The sequence below is a fragment of the Odocoileus virginianus genome, chromosome X (assembly GCF_023699985.2).
Source record: "Odocoileus virginianus isolate 20LAN1187 ecotype Illinois chromosome X, Ovbor_1.2, whole genome shotgun sequence".
Classification (NCBI taxonomy): domain Eukaryota; kingdom Metazoa; phylum Chordata; class Mammalia; order Artiodactyla; family Cervidae; genus Odocoileus; species Odocoileus virginianus.
In genome coordinates, this window is record NC_069708.1 from 6,245,214 (window position 1) to 6,259,697 (window position 14,484).

The window sequence follows — 14,484 nt, forward strand, 5'->3', positions numbered from 1 at the left end:
TGAATAAATAAATAAATAAATCTCCCATGTAGAATTCCCAGTAATTTATGTAGAACACCCTCAAGAAGATAGAGCAAACTTCCCACTCCTTAGAACTAAGATAGGACTACACTTAGTGACTTACTTCTAAACAACACAGCATGGAACAGAGTTTTTATTTTAAAAAAAGTTAACTTCAGCGCAGAGAAACTTGACAAATATATTCTTAGCCAGGTTACAGAGTAAACATTAACAGTGATAAATCATGATGATAGCATGTACCCTTTATATAACGTAATGAGAATGGTACTTTACTTCTATGGTCTTCCTCCCCCAAACCCATAACCCCAGTCTAACCATGAGAAAAACATCAGATAAATCCTAATTGAGGGACATTCTATAAAATACCTGATCAATTATCTTCAAAACTGACAAAGTCATCAAAACAAGGAAAGTCTGAGAAACTGTCACAGCCAAGAGGAGCCTAAAAAGACATGACGATAACTGAAATAGGGTACCCTGGTGGGATCCTGAAAGAGAAAAAATACATTAGGTTAAAAACTAAGGAAATCTGCATAAGATATAAATTTTAGTTAATAACAGTTTTAATATTGGTTAATTAATTGTAACAAGTATACCATGCTACTGTAAGTTATTAGTAACAAAGGAAATCGAGTGCAGGGTATAAAGGAACTATTAACTTCTCGATTTTTCTGAAAAACTAAAACTGTTCTAATAAACAAACTTTGGTTTTTAAATTACCTCAAAATGGTTTATGAGCCGTGGCACAGGACTCTTATTCACATCTCCAGCTCTCAAAGCACATTCTTTTCAGTAGACTGGAAATCTGATAAAATGAGGAGATAAGTTGTCCTTTTATTAACTTCCTAACTCAGTACAGTGACTTAAGCAGACAGGGTGCTAGACCACACTTCTGGGGCAAGTGGTTCTTTCCCAAGTATCATCATAATCAGACTCTTCTTTTCCTTTAGGTCACAAACATCTTCTACAGTAAATTTTACATTATCCCACAGAATAGAGCAGTTCAGAAAGACAAAAAGTCCACTGCTTGTTTTCTCATAAGGCTTGTGTAACACACCTGGTTGTGATTTACCACCTTGAGCTCCCCATTCCATCAAGAGTAGAAAGGATGAAGCCCAGGCCTATCAAGCATGTACAAAATTTTCAATTACACAGGCAAATAGTATATAACTTTTAAAACAATGCTACTGTATAACCCATTTCTGCTCCACGAAGAACAATTTTTATATACAATAGTGACCTTACTGGCTTATTTTGACAGATGAGCATTCTTTCTCTCCACCATTTAGAAACTATATTCATTCTTAGTAAATCTTAATAATTCAACGTCAACCTTATCATTTTAGGGCAAATACTGGCTTGTATTACATATCAGAGTCATCATGCATATAAGTTTCCAATTAACCTACTGACTCAACCTCTTTATAACCACAGCAGAGCTAAAATAACATTTCCTGTTTATAATGTATTTTTTCAGTGTTTTACTATATATTTAACTTCTCAGTTACTTTACCTTAAATAGTACCTGAAAACTTAACTTCAAGTATGAGCAAGAAGTGCTTGTACCTACATGAAGTCTGTTTTCTACCATGTGAAATAGCTTTTTCACATGTCTGATATGACAAAAATCCACCCCGCATTCATGTTAACCTTATCCCCATTGACTTTAATCAGAACAGTTTTCTCTCCTTCCTAAATGACTATAAAAGCTATTGTGTGTTTGTTACCATATTGAGCACCTGAAATAATGTTTATCAACTTTTTATTTTCCTCTGGGTTTTATAACTGTAAACCTTGAGAACCAAACATGTTCTTTGACCTACAGTGCCTTGTGCACACTAAATAAATAAATATATAAAGTTCCAAATAAGTGCTTTGGTTGAGGTGTTCCAAGGTCTTCCTTAGGTCAGTTATTAAAAGACATCATCTAAAAAGACACAGGACAACCTACTGGTAACCTATACAACAGGCAAATCATCTTGACATTTTATTACTTCAAGAGTTTACTTTGAACAGTGTTTTACAAATGGTGGGCTGTGACAGTAAACTGTCTAGTTTATTGTCTAGGTGATTAGTATTTAGGGAAATAAATATAATAGAAAATATCAGAGTGCTTCAAACTTGGGGCTTCCCAGGCTTGATCCCTGTGTCAGGAAGATCCCCTGGAGAAGAAAATGGCAAGCCAATCCAGTGTTCTCACCTGGAGAATCCCATGGACAGAGGAGTCTGGCAGGTTACAGTCCATGGGGTCGCAAAGAGTTGGACATGGCTTCACACTTAGTTCAGTAAATATTGACTCAAAAAATTGGTATATGTGTACTAGATCAAGATTAAAATGTTTTTCTTGAAATTGGGAACTTAATAGATTTTTTTCATTGATGCCAATAATTAGGAATTGAATAATATTAGATCAGAAATGAAAATGTCTATTTAAGATGTGTGACTAAAGTAAAAGCATATGGAAAGGTTATTTTAAAATTAAATGAATTATATATCTAATAAGTTTATTGTGAAAGTAATAATGTTAAGAGCAACACAAGAATTATAGGCTATGTGCTTTTTTAAGTTATCAGTAAAACTTTAGTAATTAAAAAAAAAAGATTAAAATGTTTTTCTTACTATGGGCTGCTTTGAGAAATATGGACTTAGACTATGAACTATGATGAGATATTCTAGCTTCTGTAGGAAAATTATTTACTACCTTTATTTTTTTTATCTGAATAGATGGCACCTTTCTAATTAACAAAGTGGAGTCATTTGAAACACATCAGGATATGACAGTTGGAACAATTCTATTATGAATTTTCATGAGACTTTATTTTTTGCAAAAGCAACCTCAATTTGTTCTGTGTAGCTCCCACAAACACTTTAGGAGACTCCTGCCTTTCTTAAAGATAAAAAAATGTGAGTTTTCAATCTCATTAACCCAGAAATTAAAGATCAGAAACTGTGGTAATTTCTGATTGGAAAGATTAACAACAAAAAAAGCCATTTTAAATATTTATTTTACAATGTCTAACCTTCAATACTCCTGAATCCATTTTTCATTTATTTAATAAAATCAGAGCACTCAGCTTGGAGATAAAGAAGGCCAATACCCTCAAAGTGAGAGAAATGCACTGAGACAGACAACAGAGTGAGGTTAAATCCTATAATTTGCCAGTAAAAGAATTAATTAAGAACCAAAAAAAAGGGGGGTGGGGAGCAAAGCTTCATGGAGATGACGACATTTAAACTGGGTTGCAAAGAGCAGGATTTTTAAAAATAAAAACCATAGAATTATAAAGTTGGAAAGAAATCTACATATCATCTAACACAGTGTTTCTCAACTGGGGATGCGTTTTGCCTCACAAGGCACATTTGGCAATGTCTGGAGACATTTCTGTTTGCCATACTTGGGAAAGCTGCTGTTGGGATGTGGTGGGCACAGGTCAGGGATACTGCTCATCATTCTACAGTAAACAGGACAACCCCCGTTAACAAAGGATCGTCTAGCCCAGTATGTCAAGAGCTCCGAGACTGAGAAATCCTGAACCCAACCTCCATACAATGCTCTTGTTTCACACAAGAAGATAACTGAAGGTTGCTGCTGCTGCTGTGTCGCTTCAGTCATGTCTGACTCTGTGCAACCCCTTAGACGGCAGCCCACCAGGCTCCGCTGTCCCTGGGATTCTCCAGGCAAGAATACTGGAGTGGGCTGCCATTTCCTTCTCCAATGAGTGAAAGTGAAAAGTGAAAGTGAAGTCGCTCAGTCGTGTCCGACTCTTCGTGACCCCATGGACTGCAGCCTACCAGGCTCCTCTGCCCATGGGATTTTTCAGGCAAGAGTACTGGAGTGGGTTGCCATTGCCTTCTCCAACTGAAGGCTAGAAGGATTTAAAAACTTGCTAGAAAGCTAAGACTACAAAACAGGTCTCATAACATCTCCAGTGTTTAATTCACAACACATACCCACATATGTGATTACACTAGAAAACAGATGTTAAAAACAATAGGAACATTATTATAAGGAAGAAAAATAAACTATCCATAGACATCAAAGCTGACACTGTTATACTGTTGTTCTTCAGTCACTCAGTCATGTCCAACTCTGCAACCCCATGGACTGCAGCACATCAGGCTTCCCTTCACCATCTTCCTGAACTTGCTCAAATTCATGTGCTTTGAGTCAGTGATGCCATCCAACCATCTCATCTTCGGTCGTCCCCTTCTCCTGCCTTCAATCTTTCCTAGCATCAGGGCCTTTTCTAATGAGTCAGCTCTTTGCATCAGTGCTTCCAATGAATATTCAGAGTTGATGTCCTTTAGGACTCACTGGTTTGACCTCCTTGCAGTCCAAGGGACTCTCAAGAGTCTTCTCCAACACCACAGTTTGAAAGAAATCAATTCTTCAGTGCTCAGCCTTCTTTACAGTCCAACTCTCACATCCATACATGACTACTGGAAAAACCATAGCTTTGACTATACAGATCTTTGTTGGCAAAGTGCTGTCTCTATTTTTTAATACACTGTCTTATGTTTGTCAAAGCTTTTCTTCCAAGGAGCAAACATTTTTTAATCTGTCACTACTTCCACTTTTTCCCCTTTCATTTGCCATGAAGTGATGGGACTGGATACCATTATCTTTGTTCTTTGAGTGTTGAGTTTTAAGCCAGTTTTTTCACTCTCCTCTTTCACCTTCATCAAGAGGCTCTTAAGTTTCTCTTCGCTTTCTGCCATATTGTTATACAGTCTTTCTTGATATAGATGTACTAATGGAATTAGGCTATAATACCATTTTAAAATTATACTTATTTTTTCATAATACTAGACTTTTCGTCTATATAACTCGTTTATTGAACATGTATCTGAGACTACAAATATTACAATAAAAACCAGCAAGTTGGAAGATAAGCATAGGCACACACACCCAGTTACTCCTTGGGGCAAAATGTCTTTTAAATCTCACCAGCTCAAACCATTGGGGTTCTGGGACCTGGGTAGGATTCAGCTCAGTTCAGTCACTCAGTCATGTCCAACTCTTTGCGACCCCATGGACTGCAGCATGCCAGGCCTCCCTGTCCATCACCAACTCCTGGAGTTTACTCACTCATGTCCATTGAGTCGGTGATGCCATCCAACCATCTCATTCTCTGTCGTCCCCTTTCTCCTCCTGCCTTCAATCTTTCCCAGCATCAGGGTCTTTTCCAATGAGTCAGTTCTTCACATCAGGTGGCCAAACTACTGGAGTTTCAGCCTCAGCATCAGTCCTTCCAATGCATATTCAGGACTGATGTCCTTTAGGATGGACTGGTTGGATCTCCTTGCAGTCCAAGAGATCTCAAGAGTCTTCTCCAACACCACAGTTCAAAAGCATCAATTCTTCAGTGCTCGGCTTTCTTTACAGCCCAACTCTCACATCCATACATGACTACTGGAAAAACCAGAGCTTTGACTAGATGGACCTTTGTTGGCAAAGTAATGCCTCTGCCTTTTAATATGCTGTCTAGGTTGGTCATAGCTTTTCTTCCAAGGAGCAAGTGTCTTTTAATTTCATGGGTAGGATTAGTCCTTTTTATTCAAAATCAACAGCTAAGTTACTCTTTCATCTGCTGATGAAGTTTCTAATAGCAAATGAAATGGACAAAGAACCTGCTCTGGGTCCTGATTTAGGGCCTAATTTTTAACATATGAACCTATCTGGACATCTATCTTTTATTTTTTCATCCTTGTTATTAAATGTACAAAAGGGATGCGGGCAAGTAGATGGAGTAAACAAACATGTTGACAGCAATACAGATTAGTTTTCAAAAAACTTTTCTGCTCTAATATGATTACAAAAACACACAAACACAGAAAACACATTCCTTATCTTCAATGTTTGAACTGGTCAAACTTCAACTAAAACACCTTGTCCAGTTTGACATGCAACAACAATTCAGGGTAAGAAAGAATAAAGAAAATGCTGAAGACACTGTCCTAAACAAATGAAAGACTAAAGAGGTATGATTCAAACTATGAAAGACTTAAGGAAGGCTACATGAGCAAGTGATACAGTATACAAATAAAAGATCAAGAAAAAGGAAAGCAGCCGTTTGTACACATTTACTACCTGAAATTTCAATGAATGATGTTTATATTCAATCAGTAACAAAATGTTCATCTGACTGCCTGAGCCACTCTGATCCCCTTCCCAGTCAGTCACCTCTAGTGCCTAAGGCACAGCTCACAATGGCCAAAGCTTTTCTGAGGTTTCTGCTTCATCCCTGGCAGACCAGCAGGGGTCCTTGCAGCACCGCATGATATACTAGTTATTAAATTTTGATGTGTTTGATTACAAAACTGTGCTAAGACAGTTTAAAGGCCACAGATCTTTAAATGACTCTATATGAGTCTATACAGACTCTATATTGAGTCTAATTTATTCTCTGGGAAAGTAGAAGAATGTTTAAAAAATTTCCATACCTCAAGTGAGCGCCACACCCTCAGCGCAAGACCCAACAGTGAAGAGGGTATGCTTGGGTTATTTTTCCCCTTTGTCTCCCCCTCCTCCACACCCCACTAAACCTTAAGAGAATTGCGACTGCTCACTTAGGACTGGCAGGCCCTCCCAATAAACCAATCCACAAAATCATTAATCTTCCATTCAATAACTTTTAACTTCCTCAGGAAGGAAGAAAAGTACTTTATTATAAGCCTTGGTGAAATAATATTAAGTCTTAACTAAAAAAGAAAGCAGTCTTCTTTCCCCACAGAGGATATTAACAACTCAAGAACTACCAAGATATTTTAGGTTAACCAACTAGTCTAAGTGAATGAGTAAAAAGTTCTTTGAGACAAAAGTTTCAGCTAATAATGGCAGAAGTGACCAATTTACAACACTATTTTGCAATTTTTAATTTAATAACTAATCCATACAATTGTAGGGCTTCCTTCCGTGGTGGCTCATAGGTAAAAATCCACCTGCCAAGCAGGAGCCTAGGGTTTGATCCCCGGATCATGAAGATCCCCTGGAGAAGGAAATGGCAACACATTCCAGTATTCTTGCCAGGAAAATCCCGAGCTCCTGTGTCCATGGGGTTGCAAAGAGTGGGCCATGAGTTAGCAACTAAACAGCAACCACCACCACCATGCAATTGCAGATAATGGATTGTAAAAGCATTAGGTGAAAATTGGGGCTTTGTGAAGGGATCAGGCTGTCAACATCTGAACCTTCTCATGCATCAAACAAACTGACTACAAAAATAAATTTTTTGAGATAACTAGGAAAACTTGAACATGGATTAAGAAGTATTATATATGTAATTAAGGAATCACTATCAAGTGCGTTGCATATGACAACACATTGCAGTCATGTATGAAAATGTGTTGTTTTACATACATGTCACCTAAGGATGAAATAATGTCTTGGATATGCCATAAATTCTCAGCAAAAAAGAGCAGTAAGGGGACGATGACACAACTATGGTGAAATGTTGATGAATGCAGCATAGATGTTCACTGAACTTTTTCTCCTGTACATTTCAAAATGTTCCAAATAAAAATTTAAAAAGAAAATGATCAACTGAAGGTCACTACAGAGTCCTTTAAGGAAGGAAAAAAACAATGTATTCAAAATAATACTTAAAAGCTGATGATTTTCATTCTTTTGTATAGAGATCACATAAAAAGAAGCTAAAAATACAGAAACTATTGAAAGGATTCTTAAGGCAGTCCAGAGATGATAAATCCTGAAAGAGACAAAACCATTATATTTAAAGTCAGTTAATATTAACTAATATTATGATTAATAATTATATTAATCAGAAATTATAAACATAGTTTACAATTATGTTAAATTCAAACTTTTAAATATTTATTGAATCTTTTTATATGCAAGGCCCTGCAATAAATAAGTGATAAGGCAAAATGGTGAAGCCCATGCCCTTTTTATTTTTTTAAGCTGCCCATGCCATATGTTAAAGCTTACTCTTGAGCTGGTTAAAAATAACATACGCACTCTGTACCCTGATAACAAAAAGAGTTCAGAGAAAGGAGAGATGGAGTCAAGTAAATCAAGTATACTGAAGAAAAATAAAGTAGACAACAGAAAAGATACAGGATTAAAAGAGAAGGAAGAGGGAAAAGTGCAAAGGTCTGAAATAGGAGGACATTCAAAAGATACTGGTACCAATCACAGTTCTATCAACATTTTAAAGCATGACAGTTTTGTGAATGAGATGGGGAAGAAAACCAATGAATGAACTTCCAAGAAAAGAAACCTTGGATAGTTAGAGGGAGGGCTTCCCTGGTGGCACAGACTCTAAAGAATCTGCCTGCAATATGGGAGACATGGGTTTGATCCCTGGGTTGGGAAGATCCCCTGCAGAAGGAAATGGCAACTCGCTCCAGTATTTTGCCTGGAGAATCCCATGGACAGAGGAGCCTGGCGGGCTACAGCCCCTGGTGTTGCAAAGAGTTGAAGTGACTTAGCAGAAGCAGCAGAACGACTGATTCATGTTGATGCTTGGCAGAAACCAACATAGTAAAGTAACTGTCCTTCAATTAAAAATAAATAAATTTAATTAAACATTAAAAAAAGAATCCTTGGATAGGGACAAAAAAATTACAGTGACAACAGTTCTCAAGAGAAAATGGAGTAGTACTAAATTTGAGGAGGATGCATCCTCATACCTGTAAACAAGTAATAACTGAATACTATATAAATGAAAAAGGTTCAAGTAAACAAGGGCATTTGATGTTCACAGTTGGATGGCATCAGTGATTCAATGGACATGAACTTGGGCAAACTCTTGGAGATGTTGACGGACGGGGAGGCCCCTTGGGCAAACTCTTGGAGATGTTGAGGGACGGGGAGGCCCAGCATGCTACAGTCCATGGGGTCACAAAGAGTCAGACACAACTTGGCAACTGAGCAAGAACAACAAAAATGTAAGATAACTGTTCAAGGCTTTCATTATAAGGATGCTGAAAATAAGATGTGAGCACCATTCAGAAGCAGAAGCACCACCAGACATATAGAAACACTGACACTACTGCTAGGAAAAGCTTCTGAGGCATAAAAGCTTTTTGCTTTCCATAAGATTCAGAGGATCAGACTCTGTGGGAGAAGGCGAGGGTGGGATGTTTAGAGAGAAGAGCGTCGAAACATGTATATTACCAAGGGTGAAACAGATCACCAGCCCAGGTTGGATGCTTGAGACAAGTGCTCGGGGCTGGTGCACTGGGAAGACCCAGAGGGATCGGGTGGAGAGGGAGGTGGGAGGGGGGATCGGGATGGGGAATACATGTAACTCCATGGCTGATTCATGTCAATGTATGGCAAAAACCACTACAAAAGTAATTAGCCTCCAACTAATAAAAATAAATGGAAAAAAAAAAGATTCAGAGGATCAAAACAAGTAAGATTTAGGCTAGGATCACATAAACAGTGATTAGAAAAGAAAGGAAAGCTTACAGAAAACACCCAGTAAGGTCAGAGACTTTGAGGTTAACCATGAGAGTGACAGGAAAGATGATAAGTACATTGGAAACAAAAGAGACATCTTTTTTAGAATTAGAAAAATTGAGGCATGAGCAAACAGGGAATGGGGTTAACTATCCATGTGGGGTGATAAAGGATCAGTGACAAAGCAAACTTTACAACAGAGCAGGGGGGTTGGCAAATTCTAGTGCACGACCATATTCTAGAAACGAGGTAAAGTGAGAGGCAGTGAGGATGGGATATGAAGGAATAATGTCCCATTATCTCAGTCTTTAGGACACAAGTCATGAGATCATTATATTACATGGTGCACAGAAAAAAGAAAGCATAATGTGACAAAACTGGGAAATCAGTGACATATATAGGCAAGTGTTAACTGGCCACAATAGCTGAAATGAAACACTGTAATAGTCACAGATGACATAAACCACTCACCAGCTGTGGGGCCACAGACAAGTTTCTTAACCTCTGTTAGCCCCTGTTTCCAAATCCTTTGCTTAATACCATACCTCACAAGATGTTGTAGAAATTAGTCTTACACAGAAGGAAAATGTCTGTAATTTGTAAAGCACCATATTCATTCAATAGGAAGCCTGCGGCTGCTGCTGCTAAGTCACGTCAGTCATGTCCGACTCTGTGCGACCCCACAGATGGTAGTCCACCAGGCTCCCATCCCTGGGATTCTCCAGGCAAGAACACTGGAGTGGGTTGCCATTTCCTTCTCCAGTGCATGAAAGTGAAAAGTGAAAGTGAAGTCGCTCAGTCATACCCGACTCTTCGCGACCCCATGGACTGTAGCCTACCAGGCTCCTCAGTCCATGGGATTTCCCAGGCAAGATTACTGGAGTGGGTTGCCATTGCCTTCTCCGAGAGGATGCTTGAGAGCTTTAATAATGCATTAAACAAGAATCTCAACAGAACTGCCTCCTTTTTTCTATTTCACCAAGACAAATGCATTATATTTGCAAATGGGCATACTAAAACAGAAGTCATAATGGTAATAGTAGAACCAGAAAACCATTCTTATCAACAAGTGGGGGAAAAACTTAATTGATATTGTATACCCCAATTTCAATATTAATTAAAAGGGACTTCACGTTCTGTCATTCCAAAGACTTATTTTTAGCTGAAACTTTAATTTGTCCATTGTCAAGGACTAGAAACTTGCCTAGGTGGAAGAGACTAAAATTCTGCTGAGTATTCAGATAACAATTTATTTATAATCACACACACACACACACACACACACACATATGGGCTGTAAACTTTTAATTAAAATGAACAAAGTTAACCAAGTGACTACAGCTACATCAAACAAAATTTAACGAAAACAAGGGTCTGAGTCTGACCTGGAAAATAAGACAAAATCATGTTCTGTCATAAGAGCCAAAGGGAAGGCTCCTTCTCTTGGTTATGGCATATTAGCTAATTTAAACCAAACTTCCCACTAAAGACAAATAATAAAGCTGGACAAAATATAAAAAATGACTTTCTTAAAGGATCAAAGAATGAACGGGATAGTGCTTTCCGATCCATTAAAGGACTGGAATTCAGAGAGGTGAAACCAGCACTCAGAAGAAACTGAAAGTTAAATTGTACCTTACAGCTAGGTAGGCCCAGAGGGACAACAGGAAAATCCTCTTCACGAACCTCAGATTAGAAACCTGAAGGGAGCTTAAGAATATAGGTGAGCCAGAAATTAAACAGTCCATAAATTGAAAGCAATTGGGCCCTGAGTCACCTGGTTAGGCCAAAAATATCTTGAGAGCAGAGATTTGTCTAAGTAATCCTAGATTCCCTCAAGCAGATGCCACTACCCCCGACCTCCCCCCAAAAAATCCTTCCTGGAAGATATCATCCATGGCTCATGATTTCTCAAGTAATTTTTCAACTTCAATGCCCAGTAAACAATTAATGACAACCAGGCACTTGGGGAAACAAGACACGTAAGATCAAAAGCAACAGAAACATAAAATAACAAAAAGAGGCTCACAGAGACTCCAAATAATAGAATTAACAAAGACTTTATATTATACTTAACATGTTCAAGGAGATGAAAACTTTAAAATCTCAACAATGAACGTGAAACCATAAAACCTGATATACCAGATTTTCATTAGAAGCAAATAATTATTTTGTTGAAAAATACAAAAACTGAAATTAACCATTCAATGAACAGGTTTAACAGCCAATGGACACAGCTGAGAGGGTGAGTCAGAGAAGGGCTGGTAGGAAAAAAGCCCAGATACAAAGACAGAAAGAAACATGGGGAAATGGTGTGAAGATCTAACATACAATACAGTTAATTGGAATTCCAGAAGGAAAGGAGAGAGAGTATGGGGCAGAAGCAACATTTGAATGGCTGAAAATTTCCAAAACTGATGAAAGATGTCAAGCCACAAATTTAAGAATATTAATGAGTTATTAACTGAAAATGAACAAAGAAAAAGCCACTAAGGCATCCTAAGGTGGAAAGATGATTACTTTGAAAGAAGCAACAATGCTTAATTCTCAACGATAAAGATGGATGCTAAAAACATGTGTAATGGAATCTCTAAGTAGCAAAAACTAAAACAACTGCCAACCTAGTATTCCCATACAGAGAAAATACCAATCAAGAGTGAAAAGTAAGGGAAGGGAAACACAATGGCAGAGTAGAAGAAAAAGAGCTGACCTCTTCTTATAAAAAGATCAAAATCACAACTAACTGCTGAATGACCATTGACAAAAAAAAAAAAAAAAACACTGGAACCTCCCAAAATGATATTCTACATCCAAAGACAAAGAAGTAGTCACAAGATGGTAGGAGAAATGCAATCGTGATAAAATCAAATCCCATAACGGCCAGGTGGACAACCCACAAATTAAAGAGAAAAATTATACCACAGAAGCTCTCCAACAGACATGAAAGGTCTGAGCCTCAAGTCAGGCTCCCCAGCCTGAGAGTAGGGCAACAGGAGAAGCACACCCAGAGAATCTAGCTCTGAAGGCCAGAGGGCTTTGACCATAGGAATTCCACCAGACTGGGAGAAACAGAAACTCCCAGAGGAGGGTTAATACAAGATCTTGTACACACCAGGAGCCAGGGCCAAAAAGCAGTGACTCATAAGAGCCTGAGCTAGACTCACCTGCTGGTATTTCAGGGCCTTCTGTGGAGGCAGGGGGTGGCTGTGGCTCACTGCAGAGACAAAGACACTGGCGGCAAGAGTTCTGGAGAGTACTCATTGACATGGGCCCTCTTGGAGGTAGCCATCTTCTCACCAAGACCTGGCCCCACCCAACAACCTACAGGCTCCAGTGCTGGGATGCCTCAGGCCAAACAACAGGGCGGGAACACAGCCCCGCCCATCTGCAGACAGGCTGTTTATAAAGTTTTCTGGAGCCCACAGCTGCCTGATAAGCACAACACCTGACAGGACCCTGCCCACCAGAGGGACAAGACCCAGCTGCACTCACCAATGGGCAGGAACAAGGCCCTCCCACCAGGAAGCCTGCAGAAGCATCTAAGACAGCCTTATTCACCAAAGGAGAGAGCAGAAACAAGAACCACAACTCTGCAGCCTGCAGAATATAAGCTACTACAACAGAAAGTTAAGACAAAATGAGATGGTAGATGAGTATGCCCCAAATGGAGGAATAAGAGAAAACCTTAGGCTTCCAGTTCAAGATGGTGGAGTACAAAGAAGTGCACTCATCTCCTCCCATGAGAGCACCAAAATCACAACTAGCTGTTGAACAACCATCGACAGGATGCTGGAACCCACGAAAAAAAGATACTCCCACGTCCAAAGACTAAGAAGCCCCAGCAAGACAGTAGGAGGGACATAATCATGATTAAAAATTAAATCCCATTCCCACCAGGTGGGTGACCACAAACTGGAGAAAAATAATACCAAATAACTTCTCCCACTGTTGTGAAGGTTCTGAACCCCATGTCAGGCTTCCCAGCCTGGGAATCTGACAAAGGGACTGGGAATCCCCAGGAAATGTGACCTTGAAGGCCAGCTGGATTTGATTATAATACTTCCACAGGACTGGGGGAAACAGAGACTCCAGTCTTGGATGGCAAATATAAAACCTTGCATGTATCAAGACTCAGAAGAAAGGAGCAGTGACCCCATAGGAGACTGAGCCAAAACCAGCTGCTAGTGTTGGAGGGTCTCCTGTGGAGGCATGGGTCAACAGGGGCTCACCACAGGGATGAGGGAACGGGCAGCTGCAGTCCTGGAAGACTCCCCTTGGTGTTAACACTCTTAGGGGTCGCCATTAACCCCAAAATGGAGCCCAGAGACCATAGAGCCCATAGGGCTCGGTTGTCTCAGGCCAAAAAAACTACCAGGGAGGGAGTGCAACCCCACCCACCAGCAGATAATTGGATTAAAGCTTTACTGAGCAAGGCCCTGTCCACCAGAACAAGATCCAGTTATTCCCACCACCAGTCCCTCTCATTAGGAAGCTTATACAAGCCTCTGAGCCTCCTCCTCCATCAGAGGGCAGACAGAAGAAGCAAGAATCACAGCCCCAGAGAGACTAAAAGAAAAGCCACATTACAGAAAATTAATCAGCATGAAAAAGCAGAAAGTTATGTCTCGGATGAAGGGACATGATAAAACCCCTGAAAAATAATTACATGAAGTGGAGGTAGGCAAACTTCCAGAAAAAGAATTCAGAAAAATGATAAGTGAAGATGATTCAGGATCTCAGAAAAAGAATGGAGGCAAAGACTAAGAAGATGCAAGAAATGTTTACTAAAGACCTACAAGAACTAAAGAACAAACAGACAGATGAATAATGCACTAGAAGGAATATACAGCAGAATAACTGAGGCAGAAGAATGGATAAATGACCTGGAGGACAGAACGGTGGAAATCACTGCCACAGAACAGAATATAGAAAAAAGAATGAAAAGAAATAAAGACAGTCTAAGAGACCTCTGGGAGAACATTAAACACACCAACCTTTGCATTATAAGGGTCCCAGAAAGAGGAGAGAGAGAGAAA

General features: G+C 39.3%; 1 protein-coding gene across 5 annotated transcripts in view; it reads right to left on the reverse strand.

Moving 5' to 3' along the window:
* Window positions 1–14,484, reverse strand: part of TAB3 (TGF-beta activated kinase 1 (MAP3K7) binding protein 3) — a 94,350-nt gene that overhangs the window by 59,699 nt on the left and 20,167 nt on the right. For 4 of the 5 annotated variants that reach the window (XM_070461862.1, XM_020871033.2, XM_070461861.1 and 1 more), the window contains exons 2-3: window positions 742–826; window positions 388–509 (exon numbers count right to left, since the gene is read on the reverse strand). The exons of the other annotated variant lie outside the window; for it this stretch is intronic. The gene's annotated coding sequence lies outside the window, so the exon portion shown is untranslated. The remainder of the gene's footprint in view (window positions 1–387; window positions 510–741; window positions 827–14,484) is intronic. 5 annotated transcript variants of the gene reach the window in all.